Source organism: Oryctolagus cuniculus, chromosome 9, assembly GCF_051225735.1.
Source record: "Oryctolagus cuniculus isolate XC-2025 breed Fujian yellow rabbit chromosome 9, ASM5122573v1, whole genome shotgun sequence".
NCBI classification, from domain to species: domain Eukaryota; kingdom Metazoa; phylum Chordata; class Mammalia; order Lagomorpha; family Leporidae; genus Oryctolagus; species Oryctolagus cuniculus.
This window is the reverse complement of record NC_142875.1, coordinates 41,176,787-41,202,296: the sequence shown is the minus strand read 5'-3', so window position 1 is coordinate 41,202,296 and position 25,510 is coordinate 41,176,787. Positions and strand designations below refer to the sequence as shown.

The 25,510-nt window shown below is 34.7% G+C and overlaps 1 protein-coding gene across 1 annotated transcript in view; it reads right to left on the bottom strand.

Annotated features, from left to right (window-relative positions):
- DACH1 (dachshund family transcription factor 1) overlaps nucleotides 1-25,510 on the bottom strand; it is a 438,352-nt gene that overhangs the window by 251,670 nt on the left and 161,172 nt on the right. The window lies entirely within an intron of this gene.

The window sequence follows — 25,510 nt, the reverse complement described above, 5'->3', positions numbered from 1 at the left end:
ATGATAAATGACAATACATATCTAATATGTGAAAAGGTCTTGCAATTTCTTTATTTTTGTCATTTAAAAGATAAGTCAAGTTATCATTTAACCCTTATTCTATTTAAATGAACAATCCCACTAGGTTGCCTTATTTTTAATATACTAAAATTAATTGGAAAGGCTTGGGATTATTTGTAGGACTGAGAAACTGCCAGTATAGCATCTTACATCTGCCTTTCAGATAAATAAAAGTACTTTGCATTTTAGCAGTATCTGCCTTTACATGTTCATTGCACAAGATTAACATCTTAAATTATGAAAGCAGGAGACAGAGGAAACAAGCATTCACTATCTTGGTATGAACATTTCATCAAGAATATAATAGTAGCAATTTTAGAAACACCCTATGTTAGCTTTAATTTTCCTACTTTTCGCCTCTGCATCATGAATGTGTTTTTATGAAATACTCTTCCATCATTCATCTGGCAAACAGGTGCCTGGAAATCTCAAAACTCTTTGATACAACTTTCAGAAGTAAGCATTGCCATGTTGCTGCAGCCTAGATCCCTCCCATTATCAGAATATTCAAGGATCCTATCTCTTTTATTCTATGTAAGTAACAGAGATGGGACTGGACAAATAATTGCTAAGTACTTGCTTTTTTCAAGGCAGTGCATTATGGAGGCTAATTTGGAGGAATGGATTCTTAGTCTTCAGGAGCTTATGCTCTTGCCAAGGGAAAGAATCTACTGCATAAATAACTGGAACAAGCCATAATGTGCTCTATCCCATAAAAAAGTTGCGATCCATGTATTAACAGTAACATAGGCTGCATTTACTTACACATTCAGGGAAGAGAAATGGTAGTAGAAGCACTAGAAGAGGAAGCTGAAGGAATAGGCACAAGCAAGGAAAGAATGAACAAAAAACCCACTCCACTGAGAATGTGAGAAAGGAATGAAAGGGGAAAGTGTATGGATGTGCAGGATTATTTCAAATGAACCGAAACACATCAAACAGGAAGAAAAGGAGAGAACAAGTCTGCTGGGCTCACTGCCTGGGGCCAGTTCCAGAAGGCTTTGGAATAAGAGCAAGGAAATTGTTTGCATGCTTGTCTGTTGTATAAACCAATAGGGATACTCTCCTGCTCCTTGTGCTGAAGTATCTCTCTGGCTACTTCCCCTTATTCTCTATGATTGCTTTTCTTCTCCAGTTGGTTTTTCAACTCTTGCTATTTGCCTAGGATTAGTCATCAGTCCCCTGATACTCTCCAGTTTCCCTGAGTGATCTCTTCCATTGTCATCACTTACTTAGATGCTGAGGACTAAAGGCTAAATATACATCTGCTGTCTAGATCTTCCTCCTGGGATTCAGACAGGTTAACTACTGGACATCTCTGCTGGGTTGTTCCATAATAATCTAAGACTCAGCTTGTCCAAATCTGAACTCAGCATCTACTCCCATTAAAACCTAGTTCTCTTTCCCTGGTTCAGCAAAATTACAACTAATGGACTACGCCAAAAATCCAGGACTCAGCTGTGTCTTTGCCTTCTCTTAGACATACTCCATTATCACCCTTTAAAAAGATACTGCTCTAATCTCTTCCCTTCTGAGTCCCCATTCCTACTTACCAGGCCAATCCCTCAGTTCTTATTTGATCTGCTGTTACAGCTTTCCAAACTCTATCCAGATTGCCTCTAACCTTTCCTACCTTACCTTACAACCTAGACTCTACAGCTCAAATTTCCATACTTAGAAGGATTCTCTGAAATACAAAACTGACCATGTTTTCCATTTTGGTTAAAGATGCAAGGGGCAGACATTGTGTACAGCAGCCAAGATGCCGCTTGGGACATCTGTATCTCATATCAGAGTACCTGAGTTTGAGTCCCAGCTCTTCCAAACCAGCTTCTAGCCAATGCACACTCTGAAAGGCAGCAGGGAACCACTCAAGTACTTGGGTATCTAAGTCCCATGTGGCAGACTCTGATTGAGGTCCAGCTCCTGGCTTTAGGTTGGCCCAGCCTTTGTAGACATTTGGGAAGTAAACCATTGCATAGCCACACTCTCCCTCCATTTACAAATCAATAAAATATATAAAAAAAAGATTAAAACAGCAATGTTCCTTTATAGGATTCATACTCATTGTCATGGTACCAAGGCTCTCTAATACTTGGCCCTATCCCACTTTTCCAGTTTCATCTTTTTATTCCTATGTTCATACCTTACATTCAGCTCCTGCTACATTTCTCAAGAATTCCCTGCGTGGCTTTGGTCTCCTATGATATGATCATTGTAGATCCATTTGTCACCAAAGCTCTTTTCTAACAACAATCCATCCTTTTCTCCATTCTGCCTGACTGAACTTTAATCTTCCTTCTCACTTATAATTTCTAGCTAATAGTCTTTCTATGTACTGATAGTCCATAGCCTATGGTGAACAACTCTATTACAACTCTTTCTGTACTGATCACAATAATCTGTTTATTTGTTTCACTCCTAAGATTGCATGGCAGAAAGTGCATAAAATATGCTTCTGTGTCCCAAAGACATTAGCTCAATCTCTGGCTTACTTTATGTATTTAACAGATTTTAACACTTTTCTTGAAGCTATTTCCCCCAAATTCCTCAAATATTCTACCTTGTCAATTCCAGTGGTCACAAAGCTTCCAGGAAATGAAAATAAGTCACAAAAATAATATTGGAATACTGAGTCTAAACGTATGCATCTCAAGTCCAGAGAAACAGAAAGGAGATTTAAGGAGATCACTGGGAAGATACTATGGAAAGAGCACGAAAGAAAAATGAAGTTAAAATTTTGTAATTCTTATCCCTTTAAATTCGCTTGTAAAGAAAATAAAACCAGTTAGGAGTACTTTATTATTCAGGCCACAGGAGTTGTCCTCACAGCTTTCACTGGAAGTCGAAGAAGTCAGGCTACTAAGTAGGAACACTTTAATTCACGCTGTGATTAGAATAGACCCAGTGGGCTCCTTTCAGCACAGATATCTCCAGCCCAATCTATCACATTGCCTCAAACTCCACCAATAGAGATTTATTGCTTTCAGTCTTGAAGCTTTAAGTTCTTTTAAAACCTTCCATTAAAATGCAAATACCCTTGGTGGTGGTAACACCCTAAAGCCATCCACTAACACCCTACTGGGGCTTACTTTACAATTAGGTGAGAGCTTGGATACCTAGTAAAGAATGGAAGGAACTGAAAGAAAAGATTTAGAAGGAAAAGTCAACTCACTTACCTTTTGCCTAAGAACTAGACTAAAGGGAACTTCTCAAAGTTATTCACAACTTCTTGGCCAAAGGGAAGTTGTAATTAACAGGAATTTAGCCCTTTAGCCCATGGTGACCTGAAGTATGGTCCAATGATTGACATGCTTGTATTTTACCCTTACTGCAATCTTGATCACTAACTTCTAGAGGGTTTCAAGGAAAGATAACTTAATTGTAAAATATATAAATATTTCAATTCCATTCAAAAGCGTTTTAGGGAATTTCCAAGAGACATATGTAGTTCTGTGGCACAGATTATATGACCAGGATAGATCTGGCTATAAGATGGCCTCTATCAATTTACTACAATGTGTGGCCTTGATCAAGTTCCCTAACTTCTCTGAATATCTGATTAAATCATGAATTTTTCAAGAAATGTTTCATTACAAATAAGCTACTTTTGTTCCAACAAAATAAACAAGAAGCACCCACACAATAGAACTTGAAGTTAATTTAAAAAAAAAAAAGAAAGCAGTTATTCTTGGAAAGAGAAAAAAAAAACTTAACCAAATGCAGCAAGTGAAACAATTAGCAAAAATATTTTCTTTTGAAAAAATCAATTGCCTCAATAGTTTTTCAACTCAACCGTATGCACAATTTTTGAGCTCTTCCCCAGAGGATAAGAGTAAGTTGAAATCTCCTACTTGGAATCAAACAGAAGACATCACTTAAATAAATTATCACACTTAATAGCTTGAATAAATCACAATTTATGACTATTAATTTGTTTTTGCCAGCTTCAAGCAATTGGCAGAATACAGCCTTTAGCAGTTTCAACCACCTGCATTAAAAGAGCAATGGCTAAGAGGTGTCCAAACCCGTACTTTCTGTCCCAAACACTGAGAACTCTCCACAGCACAGCCTTGCCTTCTGTTCTGAGTAAAAAGGGTTTCTTTTCCTGACAGATCACCTAGCAGTTTGGTCTTTTGTCTTGTAGTTCACATCCCTAAGTCAATCTCAGGCTAATTTCTGTCTCTCTCCCACAAGGATAAACACTTCACCAACTCTCCCTAGCCTTAATCCAAGGTAACAACAATAAAAGAGTTGAATATAATATAACAAGAAGCTAAGTGCGTTAAAAAGACAGAAACATTAGAAATTTTAGAAAGAAGATATTTTGCAGATTTTTCAATCACCAACTTTCTCCAAAATACCATCTTCACCTAAACTCTAGTAGTTTTTTGAGAAATTAAGTTCTATTCTCTCCTTGAGAGTTGAAGCAAAAAAAAAAAAAAAAAAAAAAAAAAAAACAAGTAGAAGCCAGAGACTACAATGACCACAAATTAGGAAATATGAAAGTAGTTACCCAGCAGAAATTTGGGGTCCAAATGCTAACTGCTTGGAGAAAGGAAAGAAGAGTGCCACTCAACCATTCATTAATTCATTTATCCAAGAAAAAAGAGCTACTGTATCCAAGCAGTAGGCCAGACATGCAAGAACACAGACTGAGCCCTTCTTTCAAGAGGAAGATAAAATGAAATACCCTGTGGGGTAACAGTGCAATAGAAAAATACGTGGCAGTAAATGAGCATTGACATTAGTCATTAGTCACAAACAAGCATTTAGGAGTGAAATCAGCTTGCTCTGTTAATCTAAAAGAGTTCATTTGCCCTGCCTAACCTATTCACCTCAGGAAGCTCCAACTCTGCTCTACATACTGCATACACTTTTTCCCTAGTAAATTACTTCATAAAACCAAGATCAGTGAGCACTTTACATTATATTTAAATACCACTATGTTACATATTTATGTAATTTATTTCTTATTAAAAAGGTACAATTTATTTAAGGAGTTGCATATTCCTTTGAACATTATAGGATCATGAAGAGTGATGTTTCTAAGTTTATGATAACATGGGGAAATGCTGATATGATAAGCAATGTGAAAAAGCTAGATACAAATCTACAGATACAGATGTATTACAGATGAAGACGGGTAGAGAACTTAAGTAAAGCAAATAATAAATATATAAAGACAGAAGACTCAAAGTAAACATGATATTAAAAGTGGTTATCTCTAAATGGTTAATCATATAATTTTTCTACATCTGATGGTTTTAGTTTGTCTCTCCTAAGCAATTGAGTGGGGCTTCAACAAGTTCATGGAAAATGCCTATTATAAAAATACTAATCATGGATTTCAAAATTATTTGCACTAAAATAAAGTTATTTTAATTCCATTTTCCACAAATGTTTTAAGTACCTTCATATATTTTGTTTAAAATATAAAAACAAACTTTCAAAATTAATTTAACACTTCATTGATTGATCATATTTTCCAGAGAATTCGTTGTGAGCAACCGTGATACTTGCTAAACTTTATCAGTGCTTGGATTACCATTGCCTACATCGGCAACCATATATAATTTGTCCTCTATTAGTTCTCCCCATTCCATTTGTGTTTCAAGATAGCTGCTAAAAAGCAGATGGCTCTATGTAAAATTGTTACTTTCCAAGAATTCTAACATGAATCTAAAATATGAAAACAACAAATAATCACTGACATCTTCCAGATTAAACTTCAGGCAATAGATCCATCGATTTTGTAAAGGATATCCTAAGATTAATGTTTGTATAACTATATTTCATCAAAATAACTGGCTGATTTATAACCCTCAGTTTAAAAATGCATAATTTCCCCCCTTAGATACTGTTAACTTGTTAATCAATTGGGTGGGTTTTTTTTTTTTTTTCAGTTTTCTGAAAGACAAGGATTAATCCAAACAACCAAGAAGCTTGCTGATTAGCAGTATTTTTCCCTGTACATGGGACACTCACCTGTAGCTGGTAAAACATGAAAGGAGATATTACTCTTTTTGGAAACAAGCAACGTGTATAATCATTTGGTCATTGTCCCACATTGTGTGAACTTTCTGTCTTACTGCAGTTATGTGGCCCTGACAAGTATACAAATAGACTATCAACAAGTCCACCAAAGCAATCATTCTCTACATTGACCAAAACAGAGGGCAGACACTTCAAACTATCATCAGCAAACTACTGGAGGGTACATTCAGCAAACTGGCTCTGGAGCACAAAACACAGCATTCTCTCAACTATGTACATATATCTACAAGCAAACAAAATAAAAATTTTCAGTGGGAAAAAACTTTAATGTATTTTAATAAGTTTCCATGCTCAAATTAATGTAGGAAATGCCCAGTTAAACTTAAAGGGGAAGTTAAATCTGCATATGATTTATGGAAGAACTTGGCAAATTCTGAGGCTTTTAATATTTTTCTCTTGTGGGACAAGTTCTCATAACTTCCACTAGGCAAATGTTCTTTGTTTCTATGAGTGCGGTTAAATAAGCATTGCCCAAGGTTAGTTCATCATAAAACTTGCTATTTCAAAGGAGTTTGTTAGAGAAATGCTCTAAATGTGTGTGTTCTACCCAACCATATGGTTTATATTCAAATTATGAAAATCTCTTATCTCTCAACATAACCATGTTACATGTTACATGCCCTTATGTTATACCATACGTCACATGAGAATTATTCTTCAAGCACAAGAAAACAGTAATTCACATATTCTGTAGATGCCAAAATGTGGGGTTTCCATACTTACATCCCTATACTAATCAATATACTCTGAAGATTTACTGTTAATAATTTTGTAAATGTATTTCAACAAATTCATCAGTTGAGTCGAATATTGGCAAATGGAAGAAATAACTGGGTCCAAAGAAAAGGTCTGTAAAGCAAGTCATCACCTAACTTAAGAGATTTTGACTCTTCAGTGGAAAAAAAGCAAGTATGGGTACCTACTGAAAGCACAGATTCTTTGATTTCAGCAAGCTGAAATCATCATTAACAAACACATAAATAGGAATTGGAGAGGAAGAATTATTGTTGTCCTAACCTCAAAATTCACACTCTTTAAACCTAGTGTTATCATTTGAACAGAATTTAGCTCCCCCAAATCACACAGGTGTTCAAACCACAAAGTCTCACATTAATGGTTAATGGGTTAAATGTCAGTGGATTCAGGGTGAAGAGTTGATGTAATCATAGCATCTCTTGGAGGTGAGCCTACTGGGAAGATAGTTCTCCAGAGAGGTTGGTGAATTAAGCCAAATCCTGTCCACTTCCCTCTCTGCTTCCTAGCTCACCGTCTGATAGTTTCACTGCACATAACTCTGCCACTGCTGCGACTAGGAGCTGCCCAGTCTTGGACTGTGAACCTTTTCTCCGTAGGCCAAAATAAACCTTCTTCCCTCCTAATCTGCCCTCATGCTATTTTAGTTAAACAATGAAAATTGACTTGTACATACAAGAAATTTACATAACACAAAATCTGTTTTAAAGACCAAAGACAAAATACCTTAAATTTCAGCTCAGCTGGTGCTATTAACAGTGAATAAGGCATTACCTCAATACAGGAATGAAAACATACTGAGATGTAACTAAGCCACTCTTTAACAACTGTATGTTGACTGTTAATTATTTGTAGCCTAAAATACTGAAGAGAGTTCCTTTTTAGCAGATTATGTACTTGGGATAATCTAGTCCCTAAAGTTTCCCTGCTTTTTTAGGATCTAATCATGAAGGCCAAGCTAAGACTCTTTAAAAATTCATAAATATGAGTGCACTTCAAGAAGTTCAAGGGGAGTGGATTTAAAAGGTAAGTTATTTTGGTGAAAAAAAAATTGAAATCCAAGCGTAATTCTTTCATACTATACATTTTTTATGAACTTTTTGAAGGCTCCTCATATACCAGAAAATCAAAAGCTTTTTGTGTCACAATAAACTAAGTTTTTAATTCCATTTTTCAGTGTTCTTTGACTTATTCTCGGTTTTTATTTTAATAATCTTAAAATTAATGTTAGTTTTAACTTAAAATACTTTAGTGAATTTTTTAACATAAACATTAGAAAATCAGGAGTCTTGATATATTCTTGCCTCAATCTGAAATTTTTACATTATGGTAAATGTCTCCTTACAAATTATATCAAGTGATTCATCAGTAAAAATATATTTAGAATTTATGAATATTTTGGGAAAGTAAAAGGGATCTAATGTAATTTAAAGTTTTAAAGAGATGAATATTTAACACTATCTATCAGTAGCATACATTATTATACGTTCACATACCAATATTGCTCACAGAGTACATAGTTCTCCCAAATTTCATTTAGTGACATATTTAATTTAGATAGCTATATGTTTTTAATCTCTTAATCACGCACAATTTTCTTTTAAGTATCTAGGCCACAAGTGATTCTATGTACAACACATTTCTCTGACACCTTCGGACAAAGACTTACTAGAGTCTACTAAATGACAACTACTGAAATATTTAGAAGCAATTATAGATGACTTCCTAAAAATTTTGCAAAAAGCTACTACTTTACTAGCCTTTTTCTAACAGTTCCTATCAAACCTCAAAACAATATTCTTTTTTTTTTTTTTTTTTGACAGGCAGAGTGGACAGTGAGAGAGAGAGACAGAGAGAAAGGTCTTCCTTTTTCCATTGCTTCACCCCACAATTGGCCACTACGGCTGGCGCGTTGTGGCCGGCACACTGTGCCTATCTGAAGCCAGGAGCCAGGTGCTTCTCCTGGTCTCCCATGGGGTGCAGGGCCCAAGCACTTGGGCCATCCTCCACTGCACTCCTGGGCTACAACAGAGAGCTGGACTGGAAGAGGAGCAACTGGGACAGAATCTGGTGCCCCGACCAGGACTAGAACCCGGTGTGCCAGCGCCTCAGGCAGAGGATTAGCCTAGTGAGCCACGGCGCCAGCCCAAAATTTAAATTTAATATTAAAAGATATCCGACTAAAGCATGTGACATTGACGCTAATCTTTTATACATATAGGCTTATAATCTCAAAGAAAAAAAGTTGTATTTCTTGTAATTTTTCCATGTGAATTTCAAATGACTAGATCTTCTCAGCAAGAGCTAGTGTCTATACTTTGATCTGATCTGTTGGCTACACTTTGAACCAAAAGCAGGTATTCTGTCTCCTATTTCAATGGTGCATACCAAGACTCATCCATAAATGTGCAGTGGCTATGGCTGACCATCATTCTATTTTTGCAGATCACCTTTAATTTGTCCCCAAAATGCACCCACTGCTCCCATCTAGAATAATATCCATCTGTTATCTGTGGGATGGGCCATTTCCAACCCTCTTTCCAAACGTTTTTATTTTGTTTTGAAATCTTAAATAATAAAAATCATCACAGTTATATTACATTGTCTAACTGCCAGGCACTGTGCTAAGTTCACTATGTAACCTAACTCTTTTAATACTTATAATAAACCTTTCAGATAGGTAACATTAAACTTATTTACTGTTGGGAACATTGAGAAACTGGAAAGTGAAATAACTTACCCACCATCCCACAGATAAATAGTAGAGCCGGTCTATGAAACAAGGCAGTCTGATCCCTGCAGTGACACCACTGTAGCACATCTGCTTATTGATTTTGTCAACAAGCTTTAAATGAACATGTCAATGTGCCTCACCTTACGAAATGTGTTGAAAATACCAATAAAATACTGTTCCCAACTTCAAGTAGCTCATAAGCTATTTGAGGAAATAGAAAGTTATATACAGAATCACAATAAATCCTGTCAAAGGTTATAGAAAATGTTCAAGAGAGTGTTGGGGAACACCATCATGGGATGGAAGTGGTTCAGGAAAGATGAGGTGTGAGCACGCAGGAGTTAGTCACCTCAATAAAAGGAGAGGGTACCAAGTAAGGAGACATCCATGAGGGCTCAGTCTCTCTCTCTCTCTCTCTCTCCCTCTCTCCCTCTCTCCCTCTCTCTCTCTCTCTCTCTCTCTCTCACACACACACACAGACACACACACACACACACACAAACATTTCTGTAAAGAAGCATGAATTATTCAAACCCATGTCCATTTTTCATATGGTAGAATGATTATGTTACACAACCCAGCACATAAGCATTCTCTAATAGTTTTATAGGTCATATTTTATCTCTGCATATTTTCTCAATACTTCTGATCTTAAGGAATGTGATGGACATGAGGTAGGCATTGACTTTTTAGTCAAACTGGCTTAGGACATCTTAATTTGGCAACTTTAAATGCATCTATGTTATGATGTCTTATTTAATGGGAATTTAAAAATTACTTGGTGTTATATAATTAACTAATATAGATGGAATTTGAATCTAATAACTAACTCATCTCCCTTTAATATTTTACTGTACTTTCTGATACTCCTCCAGGATTCTAGACCTATGCATTAATGAAATGTTGATATTAACACAAAGATACGCTATGTGCAGTCTGCAGAGATTAAATAACTTATTTAATTTGTTACCTGACATAGATGTTACATAAGTACCAAACATTGCTATTAATATAATTTATATTCATTGAATGCTATTTAATACTTTATGAAACTGTTTGCTTTAATGAAGGGCCTCTTAATTCTAATTTTAGATATAAAAAATTGTGACACAAACTACCCAAACCACAGAGTAGGAGAAGACATTGGCAATTGTCTTTTCACGCTTACATATTATTTTATTATGAGTTTTTATTCCCCCTGGAACACTGAGCAGAAGCTGCTTTTTATTTCAAGTGCTATACTTTATTTTACTTTAATATTTTATGTATATAAAAGGAACAAATTTCATGCATTTTACATATAAAGCTTTAAGAAGATGCTTTTAAAATCCTAATCATTATAAGAATTCTGTGTCCCCTTATTTATTTGTAGCTGAATAGTAGTCTAAAATAATCAAATGCATTGCTTTAATAGCGTTGTTTAAATTGACTAATGCATAATAGCTTATATTTGGAGATGATACATTTCTATAAAGCAGGAATTATTTTGGGCACTTTATGTTATTTCATTTACTTCAAAGAAATTTGTGAAATGGAATTATTGTTTCCATTTTATAAATATGGAAACTAAGAAAAAATGTGTTAACTATAATATTACTCAAGACCTTCAGATTATGAGACTGACGCGCTGCCTGCTGCACTAAGGAGGCAACTAGAACTATAATATTACTAAGAGCAAAAAGCAAAGCTTTTCTCATTATTTAAAATGAAAAAGCCTTTCTTGATTAAATCTGTGTCCTACATTACATTATAAAGAAATAGAGGAAATTACAGCTATTGTATTTTGATTTCTTAAAACACAAGACAGACCTAAATATTTCAGCCAATTTATCTGAATGCTTCACAGGATTGTGTTAGTACTTAAAACTTTGCCTTAGTCTCTGACAAACTACCCTAAAAATCCTGGACCACTTATTGTGGTTCAGGAGTGCTAACTTAGCTAGAAGAAGTAGACCCGAAAACTATAGATCATATTTTAAAAGGCATGGCAAATTACTGCAATGTTTACAATGAGGCTTTCAAAGAAGGGCAATGCATGATATGTTACAAAATTCAGACTTTGAGGACAGCATTGTGGCACAGCTCATTAAACAACCATCTGCAATGCCAGCATCCCATGTGGGTGTTGGTTCAAGTCCCAGATGCTCCATTTCTGATCCAACTCCCTGCTAATGTGTCTGGGAAAGCAGTCCAAACCACCCACAAGGGAAACCAGGATAAAGCTCCTGGCTCCAGGATTCAGAATGACCAAGCCGTGGCCATTGCAGTCAACTAGGGAGTGAACCAGGAGTCATCTGGGGACTGAACCAGCGGGTAAAAGAGCTCTGTCTCTTTCCCTCTCTGTAACTCTGATTTTCAAATAAATAAATAAATCTTCCAAAGAATTTTCTAAGAAGAGAATTCATATTTAGCAAGTGATAGCTTGTGAAGTACATGTGCTCAGAAATTTTAAGTCAGAGATTAAAATCATGAGACTTAATAATAGCTGAATTTGCTATGCAATTCTAATCATAATACTTCGTTATGTATCATATGAATTAATTTTCACAGTAACTTTTTTTTAACTTATGGATTATACTCTTTCTAAGCATATCATTCTGAAGAGCCAAGACACAAAAAGGGTCTTCAGTTAGAAGTAGAATAATGCAAAGAAGGCAGTAACTTAGAAACTTTCCACTTTATCATCATCATCAAGTTAGCACTGCACGTAATTTTATTAATAGCTTCTGCCATTAATTTCACACTTACAAAGACTCTCTGTGTCCCAAGGATAGTTTCTAGGATGTCTGCCCTTATTACACCCACTGTACAGATGAATGGAATGGTTCTTGGTGAGACAATAAGAAATACGGATAGGCCACACCATGCTAAGGTAGCAGAACTGATGGAACCAGGACTACCTGAGCAAAAGTTCATGCTGAATCGCCATGCTAATCATACAAATATTTCAGCTTTCAAGAAATTTACATTGGAATAGCCATTCCTATGTGATTTTTGAAATTTACCTGTAGAGCTGCATTTATATTCCACAATTCTGATGCATTTATTACTTTAAAAAATAAAATAATTGTCTTCACAGCTTTGCACATGTGATTGCTACTCCTAGAATGTTCTGCAGTAAATCATTCCCATGTCTCACCTTTCCTAGCCACCATACCAAGTGGCCCTGGTCCACCTGCTAACACCCCTCTTGCACCCTCATTGCTTTTAATCTTGAGCATTGTTCTGAAGTACTGTGATTTTATTTGCTTATTGATAATTATCTGTCCTTGCAGATTTCATTAGGCCAGGCATTTTAAAAGCTTTGTTCTCTTGTATAAACCCAGCATGTAAGGACAGCTCTGGCACACAGCAGGGACTCACTATTTATTGAGAAAAAAGATGAATGAATAGGTAAAAGGAGGAATGGGTGCTCATTGCTGATCTGTGGTCATCAGAATCTTCATTGTCTCTTTAGTTATTTAAGTATCTGAAAGAGTGGGACTACGGCTTGTCTGAGTGCTTTGTACAGGGCTAACGTGATCATGATGATAAAGTGGAGGTTTCTGAGTTATTGCCTTTGCATTATTCTACTTACAATCAAAGACTCTGTGTCTTAGCTCTTCAAAATGATGTGATTGGAAAGAGAATAATCCATAAATTTTTAAAATGATGGTGGTCTGTAATGTTTGAAATCATCAACCAAGGTATTTCATGCACAAATATGTACACTTTTGAATTAGGTTTAAAAATCTAGACACATGTACTTGAAAATTTAACTCACACTTCCATGATATAGTTTGCATTTCTAATCATGTGATTTAATCTAGGCTTCTAGATCATCAAAAATAAACTCCATTTAGACTAAAACAGCACCACTTGGTCTAATCTTTCCTATACAGCATAATTATATATGAAATCCCTAAATACTGCATTTAATGTCATTGGGAGGCTGTATTGTTCAAAAAATGTCATTGGAACAATTTGGTAACTGTTTGAAAAGTCATGATATATTCCCATCTTATGCATTCGTAAAAGTACCTTAAATAAGTCCATGTTTAAAAATTACAAAAGATAAAGACTATCCTTAGGACAAGAAGTTTTTCAGCATGACATTAATGGCAGAAGCTACTAGTAAAATATCTGATGGAATTATATAAATATCAATTAAAAAATTTTAGGTACCTAATATTGAATAAATAGGAAAAATAAAATAGGAAAAGTTACATATCAAATACAGAGGATTAGCATCCTTAATTTAAAACACAAGGTATTTCAATATTCAGTGGAAATGAATAGAAATTAGAAAAGAACAAAAATATATGATTAATTGATATGCATATTAAAAATTTACCACCTCACTAGTAAATAAGGCATTAGGAAGTGGAACAAGCATTGTAGGCTAAGCCACTCTTTGATATGCCTGCATCCCATATCAGACTGCCAGGTTGAGTCCCAGTACTCTGCTTCCCATCCAGCTTCTTAGTAAAACACTTGAGAAGGCAGCATATGATGGACCATGTACTGGGTCCCTGCCACCCACATGGGAGACCCAGATGGAATTCCAGTCTCTTAAGTTTGGCCCAGCCCCTACTACTGTTGGCATTTGGGAAGTGAACCAGAAGATGGGTGATCTTACACACTGCCTTTCTCTCTTTGAATCTCCCTGTCACTCTACCTTTCAAATAAAAACAATGAGAATTGAGAGTTATTGTAATCAATCAAATCAAACACAAAATATCACATTATGTTCATCACAATGGCAAAGCTAAAATATGCTTATACTACACAGATAGAAATGCATATATATACTTATATATATTCAGCTTATATATACAGTTATATATATATATATAAAACCTCTCGCATTCACTAACATCTTGAAACAATTGGACAAATTTTGAATTGAATTTCATTACTTGGTTAGCATTTATTAGTCTGACTAACTTTACATTTTTCCAAACACAGAGCTTTTTTTGGCCTCAACAATGCATTTTATTAAAATCTCCAGACCTCCTGGTGAATGACAAGGAGTACAGTACATCTTTCTAAAGGACATTGACTTTTGGAGTACACTACCCATAGTCTTTTATTGGGTTCATGGATAGTATTTATGCTACCTGGATTGGGTGGTCTGTTGTGTCAAGTTTATGAGCAAAATCTCCCAGTATGTAAGCAGTCAATATAAATAATGAAAATAGACAATGATTGAGTTTTGTTATGGAAGATATTTAGAGCAAGACCAGAGGATTTCTTGTTTTCATCTTTGACACAAAGCTTCTTTCTCATAAGGCTGAAAGAAATATTTCAGGGAATGCCTGGAATGTACATATCTGTCACACTTAGAGGAATTCACATGTAAGGAATGAAGAAATATTAAAACTCCTGTTATCTCTTCCAACTAAATTTCACAGCCAAATATATAAAACTTTTTTTATTTGACAGGTAGAGTTACAGTCAGTAAGAGAGAGAGAGATAGAGAAAAAGGTCTTCCTTCAGTTGGTTCACTCCCCAAATAGCCACAATGGATGAAGCTGCACTGATCTGAAGCCAGGAGCCAGGTGCTTCTTCCTGGTCTCCCATGAAGGAGCAGGGGCCCAAGCACCTGGGCCATCCTCCACTGCTTTCCCAGGCCACAGCAGAGAGCTGGACTGGAAGAGGAGTAACTGGGACTAAAACCGGCATCCACATGGGATGCCGGCGCCACAGGAGGAGGATTAACCTAGTGCGCCACTGTGCCAGCCCCCCAATATATAAAACTTTTATGGTCTCACTTTACATCAAAGTGTAGATTAATTTTCTTCAAATATTTTAAAAGCAAAGTTCCTTTTCTTATTCAGCTACATTTCTGAATTTAGAATGCCTAACACAATCAATTACATTATCTTAACTTTAATCGCCCTTTTCTGTTGTTTTCTAGTCACTGTTTGCTTGAGTTCTAAGTTCCTGTGAAAAGCACACAGGACACATAAAAGTTTGGACACATGTTGGCATTGTCTACATATGCTTAAGTCAATGGGGTTGGAAAATTGAGTAAAAACAGGGAAAAAGAAAAGTCAAAGAAAAAAATTGATCTCTGCATAATCTGGAAGACATTTCAGCTGTTAAGAGCACAAGCTAAGAAACCTGTTGAGAAATAAGTGTAATTATTCCCGACATGTCAGGGAATAATTTAGGTCACTGGAACTACCTGAACTAGCCTTCCATGCACCAATATACTAATATTCTACTGTTTTGGAAAGAAAGGTATCCATATCTTTTCCTTTCTCTGTGTAAAGAAAGTATCTACACAAATCTTATATTTAAAAATAAAAATTAATGTAAGTTGATGTTTCCATGCTGTTCACCTCTCTCTATCTTAGCTTTCAATTGATATAGTGAAATTCAAAGTACATTGATTTTTTAATAGCTGTATACATGAAATAAAAAAAAGTTATTGTAAAAATTAAAGGAAAGACAAGCAAGGAGAGGGATTTGAGGGAGGAAGAAGGGAGGTAAGGATAGTTATCATCTTAGAGTTGTATCTGTGAATTATATAAAATCTATTCTCTTTATATTATAAATGTTAAAAATAGAAAAAAAAGAAATTTACAAAAAAAGTTAAAATCAAAATCCAGGTTTTACATTTAAGCTAACTGTAATTAGTATAAAGACTTCTAAATTTTAACTTTAGTGAATACTTTTAGAAACTTATGGACCAATTATAGAGCAAAAAATACAAGATGGGAACTTTGCGTAAAATTGAAAATCAGATTGGATTTTAAACCTCTATCAACTTTTCTTGATCTTACACATACAATAAATATTCACAATTTATTAACTGATCTGTGACAGCAGTTTTATAGAACAGAAACTCAAATTCAAAGTAAACAGTTTTTTTCCTATGGTTATATGTGTATTTACTCATATAAAATCAGTAAATATGAATGATTATTAATTTACTACATGATTTGGGCAATTTCTTAGGCAAATATATGCTTAAATGTGTGATTTTTATAATTCAATATGATGCTTGGTAAGTATCACATTTATAATTAGTACATCTACATTTTTTTTTTTTTTTGACAGGCAGAGTGGACAGTGAGAGAGAGAGACAGAGAGAAAGGTCTTCCTTTGCCGTTGGTTCACCCTCCAATGGCCACCACAGCCGGCGCGCTGCGGCCAGAGCACCGCACTGATCCAATGGCAGGAGCCAGGTACTTATCCTGGTCTCCCATGGGATGCAGGGCCCAAGCACTTGGGCCATTCTCCACTGCACTCCCTGGCCACAGCAGAGAGCTGGCCTGGAAGAGGGGCAACCGGGACAGAATCCAGTGCCCCGACCAGGACTAGAACCCGGTGTGCCGGTGCCGCAAGGCGGAGGATTAGCCTAGTGAGCCATGGCGCTGGCCAGTACATCTACATTTAGACGTAGTTGTTTTCCAAAAATAATCATTTTAGTCATTGATGATATAATTACTTGATATTCTGTTACAAAATATTTTCTGGTTGATGATACCTTGTGCAGATGCATGAAAAGCACCTAAATAGCAATGAGGGAATCCAGAAAAATCAAATAAAAAAGGAAATGAGAAATGGTGATAGCACAGAATGGAGATTTAAATGAGGAAGTCAAGGAAATAAGTAGAGTTAGAGAATGAAACTTAAGATACATACTACAACAATGGAATAAAGTAAAATAAGGATAAGTAATATTTCTGTAAGAAAGAAGAATGAAAATAAATACAAATCAGAAATGATCCTGTATGAAATAATAAAAAGTTGGTGGGTAACAGAAAAATAAATTAATCCAAGAAAAATGTTTAAAGAAAACATTAGGTTTCATAATGAGATGTGTTTGACTATACTTAGTTTTGAGACATAGGAATCTAAACTCCTTGACCACTCAAATAGTGTTTAATTCTCTATTTGTAGATCAAATGTTGTGACACCACTCTACAACCTACCTCCAATCCCTCCATAATTCCCTTAACAACACAGCAGACCCCAAATGATATAAATATGTGTATATCCTCTCTCTCTCTCTCTCTCACACACACACACACACACACTTTTTCTGTCATATACACTTTGTCTTGTACAACACACACACACACATTTGTCTTGTACAACACACACACAGCATATGTGCACCATCAGCAGGCTTCAATTTCTGCAATTTGCTTTTTTCTTTTCCTCCTCTTCCTTTTTTTCAAAAGAATGTTTTTTTTTTTTTACATATGTATTCTTATTCTGTTCTATGCCAAAACATTTAAAACTCAAGCAAGGCAGGGTATACCTTGTGGTGTTCTGGATTAAGCCACCACCTAGGATTGGAGCACCCCTTATTGGAGCACTGACTGGATACTAGGTCTTGCTAATGTGGACCCTGGGAGGTAGTGGATGATGGGTCAAGTGCTTGGGCCCCGGCTACCCCCATGCAAGACCTGAATGCAGTTCTAGTCTCTTGACTTCAGCCTGGCCAAGCTGTGACTGTTAAAGGCATTTGATAAAATGGACCAGTAGATGAAAGATCTGTGTGTGTGTGTGTGTGTCTTCTGCCTTTCAAGTAGATGAAAATGCAAAAAAACCCTTTTTTTTAATTATGCAAGGTACAAAAACATGCAGAATGACTCAAATAATTCACATCCAAAGGCTTTCAAAAATGTAAAATAAGTTCTCAACTCCAAAAAGACTCTTAATTGCACATCATTTTCACATAGACTTCACCTTTTAGCAAATTAAACTGAAAATCATAGGTTATATTTAAGTCTATATTTTTATGAATCAATTCTCAAATGTTTACTACCACTGAATTATTTTCTTGATTTCTTTAACATACCATAAAATAGGGAAGAAAGGAAGTGATTCTAGGCTTACATAAACATCTTCTATCAGTAAGCTTAGGAAGCAAACCTTAGCAAATGCTTCACATGCTATTTATCTACAGCACTCCTATGAAACAATAAACTTCTGAAAGCAATTACTTTAAATTTATTTTTTCTCTACACTGAAGTAGAAAATATTGTCATGCAAAAGGTAGCATTGAACTTGTATAATAATAGAGATTTATTGAGACAAGGAACAATGCAGATTAAAAAAAATAAAAGCATTGAAATATACCCTAACATCTTTCCTGAAACACATGATAATAATTATCTTAGGAAAAGGTGGTGCTGACAACAGCATAAATGATGCTGCCAAATGGAGAGTTAATTTTATTTTAAAGGATTAAACCATAAATTACTTCTTTAAAATTAGTGAGGAAAAAAATAGATCCCTTCTAAAGTCAATTTAATCAATTCACAAGAATTTTGAACAAGAGAAAAAATTATTAGACCATAACATTTCAAGAGGTTATATGAGAATCATATTAAAGAGCCTTGCCACTCTTATTCAGAAACTAATTAGGAATATATATGACTGGATTTTCAAACATCTGCTTAACAACCTATATTATAACATATTTATTGCCATCTCAATCTAGATTTTTAAACAGTAGTTGGTTAGTGTGTCATCACATTTAAAATATCCTCTTTTCAACAATTAGTTTCTAAATATTGTAATTTTCTTAATTGTATGATATATAGTATCTCAGCAGATTCAAAGGTAATAGGTATTGAATAAACTCGTGGTGATGAGTAAATGCTCCTTATTATTCACAGTTAGCTGTTCCCAGCCTACTTTTCTATAGGTAGTATAAGAAAAATACATTTCTTCACCATAGAAAGTTTTCCACTCCTTTGACGTGACCATGGGACTTGCTGTGGCCAATGACATGTGCGTAAGTGGGACATGTGCCGTGACTGAGAAGGCTGACATACACCAGCACAGCTCTGCCCCCTTCCTGAGCTCCTGCTGTCCCACAGGACACATAGATCAGAAGATAGCAACAGAGTCAAGCAGGGTCACCCTTGACCACTAGTCCTCAAGTAAGGAGAGCTACAAATAAGTGTCTGTTTTCAAAAACCAGTGGGATTTCGGTGGTGTTTGTGGCTGCAGGTGAAGCTGACTATGCAAGATGCATCATAGATCTCACTGTGTTGTAAGTACTTAAAATGTAAGAGAATATTGACCAGGGCTCAGTTGCAGATAGAACACATTAGAAGTAAACAAACTTTTTCGTGAAAAGAAATCCAAAGGCTTCAACGACTATTGGCAGAGTAAGGAACCTGCACAGAAGAGTAGACCCATAATCAGGGTTAATCTGCTCCTCCCACCTAATTCTTGATTCATCCTTAGGAGAAGAAGAGGAAAGAATGTTGGATTCTAGATAACAGTACAAATTATGTAAAGCCTCTATGTTAAGAGTTGGATGGATTAATAAACAACAAATGATTAAAGATTGCATTTGATTATTCACAAGAGATCCAAATGTATACATAGAATAAGAAGAAGGGAGGAGTAAAAACAGCTCTCTAAAACAGTTATAATTTAAACATTTTTACAGAACTTAAAATACAGTGGTTAAAAACTAAACTTCAACTTATTTAAAGATGCTATTTAACCTCCTTTTAAATAATTTAGAGATTTTAATAAAATCAAATTATATATGAATTATTGATTTGTTTCTCAAATCAATGCAGTAATTTATTTGATAAATTTTGATTAAAGATTATTAATGCACATTTATTTTTAGGGTCACAGTGTTGAAACTACCACATAAGAAAAATGTATTGTGTTTGCAGATAATCTTGATTAAGTCATTAGTTCTACAACAGGAACAAAAATTATCTGCTAGCTAAGAATTACCCATGATTATTATCCAAATCAATTGTCATAAGTGCTGAATTTTGTTTTCCTCTAGATATAATATTTTGTGTGATACTTAGATTTTTATTTATCCAACAATGACAAGTTGGGAGGAAAAATAAATAATGTCCATGACCAGAAACAATAAAGTAATGGACTACAGCACTATTTAGTTACCAAAATGTAACTGGTTACAACATTGGTACACTGAGGTTCATTTGAAGAAACTAACCTATTTGCAAATGAGCATCCACTTATAGTGCGGAGATAAGGACTGCTGAAGTGTATGGAAGACAGTGGTTTAAACATCATTAAAAAATCATTAAACATCATTAAAAATGAATTTATTTAAAAATGTTTTTATGCATTTGAATTCTTCATTGAATTCACATAGCCTAAGCTGATAAATGGATGAATGGGCAGAAGTGTAATTTGTTAACTACCAAAGAAACTCTTCCAATCCTTTGATAGCAAAATCTTCTTGTACACTTGCTGTTAAGTAGCCAAAAGATCTATCGAACTATCACTTCCATCCATTTATCAGTCTTTTTTTTCAATCAAGTATACCAGATCTAATCTTTTTCAGTACACCATGAAGTCTTCTCCATTAAAACAATCATTAATGATCACAATGTCCACATAAATTTTGAACTCTGCTTCTCAATTCATATCTTCTCCACAGCCCACTCCCTCCCCAAAACAAATCTTAAATGTAGATTATTAATTATTCTGCATTCCCGTCATATACTATCATAGTTACTTTATATTTTACTTGTTAGAAATGGGACATTTTTCCATTAATCAAATTATCTAGTGAATGATCATAATATTTTTATCAGAAATATCCCAAGCCTTATCAACAATCCTTAAGTAATATAAAAAATGAAATATTTCCTAATATGAATGTCAAGATCTCACAATAGAACCCTGTCAAAATTTTAAGTGGCATTTATTATGTACATCTTCCTTGAGATTCTATAAAGACTTAAGAAACAGAAAGGACTAAAAAATTAACAGTCAACATTATTAATCATTCATAAATGTAAGAAGTTAATATTTATCAAAACTTATTGCATAAAACATTTATATTTTATAATTATTTTGATGCTTTTTAATAACATCCTCCTTAATTAAAATCCAGAAAAGACAGCATATTTGCAAGTATTCGGATTGGAAAGAATCAAAACAGTGAGATATAACTTTTCAATTTGCTCTTTCTTCTTTAGAGTCTGAAATTTAACAAAAATATATGATGTGATTATTTGGTCATCTTCTATCCTGTTTACATACTAGTTCAATAGAAAAATAAAATTGATTTTGTCACAAATAAGAAATCTGTTTTCTTTATAACATAACCCACTAAATTTTTTTCTTCAAAATTTTATTTGCCTATAATAATTTTCACCCACTAAAAAATGTTATCCTACTTTTCTGAATAAACCTTAAGTTTGTATTTTAAGTATTAACTAATGTTGAACAACATTAAAATGCATTCATTTTCATATCAGAGGCAACATAATACCATATGTTCTAGCATTGTTCTTTCAACTCTAATTCAAAATGAATTCCCACACATTTATAATGAATCTGCCTCCATAGTAAAGTTTACTTTAGCTATTGAAATTGTTTCAAATGGTTTATAGATAAACCATGATGTTCATCTTAATATCTATCAAAATCTATTTCCCACACTATTTGATATTAAAGCCTTGCAGAAATACATATTTTAATGCTTTTCTACCATCACAGATATTTTTATATTTAACTCAATAAACTTTAATAAGCTTTTCTCTCTGTGTGGAAATTTACTGGAGTAAAGGCCTTCAAAGATTAAGACATGGTCTTTCTCCTCCATGAACTCATACGCTTTGGGTTAACAAACACACATACAGAAGAACAAGCATTATGTGATAAATGCTACATAATAAAGTATGAACCACACACTATGGGAGCATTTCTTAAAGAGTTTGAGAGGCATGCAATCTGTGCAGTTGCACAAAACACATACTTGGACTGAATTTAGTGCTCCGCTGTCTCCATCTTCCATCTCAAATTCGTACCATTGTTTAATAAAGAACCACACATTTTCACGTTGAATTTGGTCAGTGCTGAATGTGAGCCTGTACATGTGGCAGCCAAAGTCAGATGGCAGACACTGAGGATATTGAGTACTTAGAAGCTTCCCAGAATATATGAGATGTGATTTGGATCTTGAAGATGAATCAGAATTTGGTTAGGAGAAGGAGGTAGGAGAGAGGAAAATACTTTCATAGGGAAAAAAAATAACAAAGGCATGAAATAAAATCTGCTTAGAATCTCGCATCTAGGGAAGATACAGTCAAAAGGTTAACTGTAATCTAGATTTCTGAGGCCCTTAAAAGGCCTAGCTAGAGGGTTACATTTTATTATAGGAAAAGTGATAACTTTAAGAAAGGAAATGAAATGAAATGGAAATTGGCATAAATTTGAAGTTGTAAAGAAAAATTACAAGGTAAGATTTTTGTTTGAATGTAATCACAGAAACTTCAACCAAAAACCATAAAACATCTGGAAAGAGGATGAAGAAGTGAGCAGGCAAGCCAACATTCAACAATGCACAGTGTTTGATGAATAAATCCTACAACTTGTCTTCATTCTTGAAAGACAGTACATTAAAAAGTTTTGTCAGGTCTACAAAAATGGGAAAAATGATAATATATTTAAAGGGTAATCCCAATACATTTTTCAAAAGCGATCACATATAAATTCATATCAAGCACTGAAGTGTTTACAATGGGCTAATAATTTTTACTAAATCCCCAAATGAAAAAAAGCTAAAAACAAAATCCTGATTAAGGATCCATTTAACATATAGCCCTACTTGTTAAAGACAAATATAAAAATGAGTTTTTCATGTCTGAATAAGTGTTTGATTTATTAATTTTTTCACTTCTCAACTTAATTCCTTTGAGATAGAATATGACCATAACTAAGGAAATGACTCCTTTTATGGCAAAATACTCAGAGAAGTCCAAAGCAAGCTCTTTTTTCAAAAAAAAAGATCTCAATCATCACTGTATAATTTTACCTTAGGTTAAAATGCTTAGCTTCAAACTATTTAATAAGGTATTTAATTAGAATTTTTCTTATGTCTTCCAAATCCAATCACCACCCTTCCTTTTGTTTAATATCATCAATATCCTATATGAAATTGAAGAATATATTATAAAATATGTTATAAAAAGTATGAAGATTAGAAAATAACATTTATTGAAGATTTAAATATAAAATAATGATTTTCACAATGTAATGGCATTGGCATTTGCAAAACATTCACATAAGCCAGCTAACATTTTTGAAGAATTGTTTTGTCATTTCAATCTATGTTCCATAAGATGCCGCTTATGATTGCTATTTCGTGAATCATTTTCTCAGATATCTTAAAAATGAGTTGAGTGTATTCAAATCAAGTTTTATGTACTATTTTAAGATACTGACTCATCATAAAAATATATAAAAGTTGTCTTTAAGGAATAAAACATGTATTTTTAAAACTTGCACATCTTTTAGATGTGATTATAAATACTCTGCTTATTGATAAAATAACACAGTTCTGAACAAAATTTGCCTGAAAAGAGAGAGAAAAAGAAAAAATCAATCCCTAACTTCAAAATGGTATAATGCTTGTCTTTGAAATACAGTCAGCTATCTATATCTTCAAGTTCAACATCCATGGATTCAATAAACTACTGACTGGAAATATTCAGGAAAAAAATGTGTGTACTAAGTCCAACTTTTTTCCATGTCATTATTTCCTAAACAACACTGTATGGCAGTGATTTACATAGCATTGTCATTGTGTTAACTACTATAAGAAATCTAAAGATCAAGGATATAGAAAGATTGTGATGGTTATACGGAAACATTATGCCATCTTTAAATAAATTAACTTATTTGAATGCTTATTTAATATTTTCATTTTATCTGAAAGGCAGAGAAACACAAGAGGCAGGCAGAGAGATCTTCCATCAGCTGGTTCAATCCCCAAATGCCACAACAGCCAGGGCTGGAACAGTCCAAAGCCAATAGCCCTAAACTTGACCCATGTTTCTCAAGTGGGTGGCTAGGACTCTACTACTCAGTGCCATCATTTGCTGCCTTCCAAGGCAGCTATTAGCAGGAACCTGGGCAGGAAACAAGTAAGCCAGGACTCAGATCAGGCAATCAGATATAGACAATACCATTTTGCATAGGAGACCTAAGCATTGCCAGATTTTGCTTAGAAGGTCCTAGAGAAAATCCTCCGTGAATCCCAAGGCTCAACTGTATTCCTGTGTAAACAGTTAACTTGTTTTTTCTTTTAAAAGGACACCTCTTCCATCTGAAAGACCTCCCACTTTTGCCTAATTACAAAGAAAATTGACAGAGAAATTGAAACATTGAAGGAGAACTGCAGAAAGCCTCAGATACAACTAGAGCTGGGATTTGGGGACCTGTATATGAGTTTCAGGTATGAAGCTATGTGTATACATAATGAACAATAGGAGATTGTTAAAAATAGTTAGAAACACAAGCAAGAGTTAATCATAACTGATCTTGTAAATCACATTAAGGAATTTAGATTTTTGAATTGCCCATGTTTGAAAGACATTGAATGGTTAAAAAACAAAATGGGGGTCAGAGCTGTGGCATAGTGGGTAAGTCAGCCATTGCCTGCAGTGCTGGCATCCCACATGGGTGCCAGATTGAGTCCCTGGCTGCTCCACTTCCGATCCAGCTCTCTGATATGACCTGAGAAGGCAATAGATGATGGTTCAAGTCCTTGGGTCCCTGCACCCACTTGGGAGACCCAGAAGAAGCTCCTGTCTCCTGACTTCAGATTGGATTAGCTCTCGCCCTTGAGGTCAGTTGGGGAGTGAACCAGTGGATGGAAGATCTCTCTCTCTCTCTCTCTCTCTCTTTGCTTCTCCTCTATCTGTGTAACCCTGACTTTCAAATAACTCAATAAATCTTTAAAAAAATAAAAAACAAAATGAAGTTTTGAACAAAATTTTTTGAGTTGGCCAGGTAAGAAAACTCATGACGAGTAGCTAAAAAGCATCCAACATTTCCTTTCCTCCCTCTTCATACAGAAAATTTTAATAGCAAAAAACACAATAAGTAAGTTCATTAGTATATCTGTAAAATAAGCAATTTATTAAAAAATTGGATTGGGGG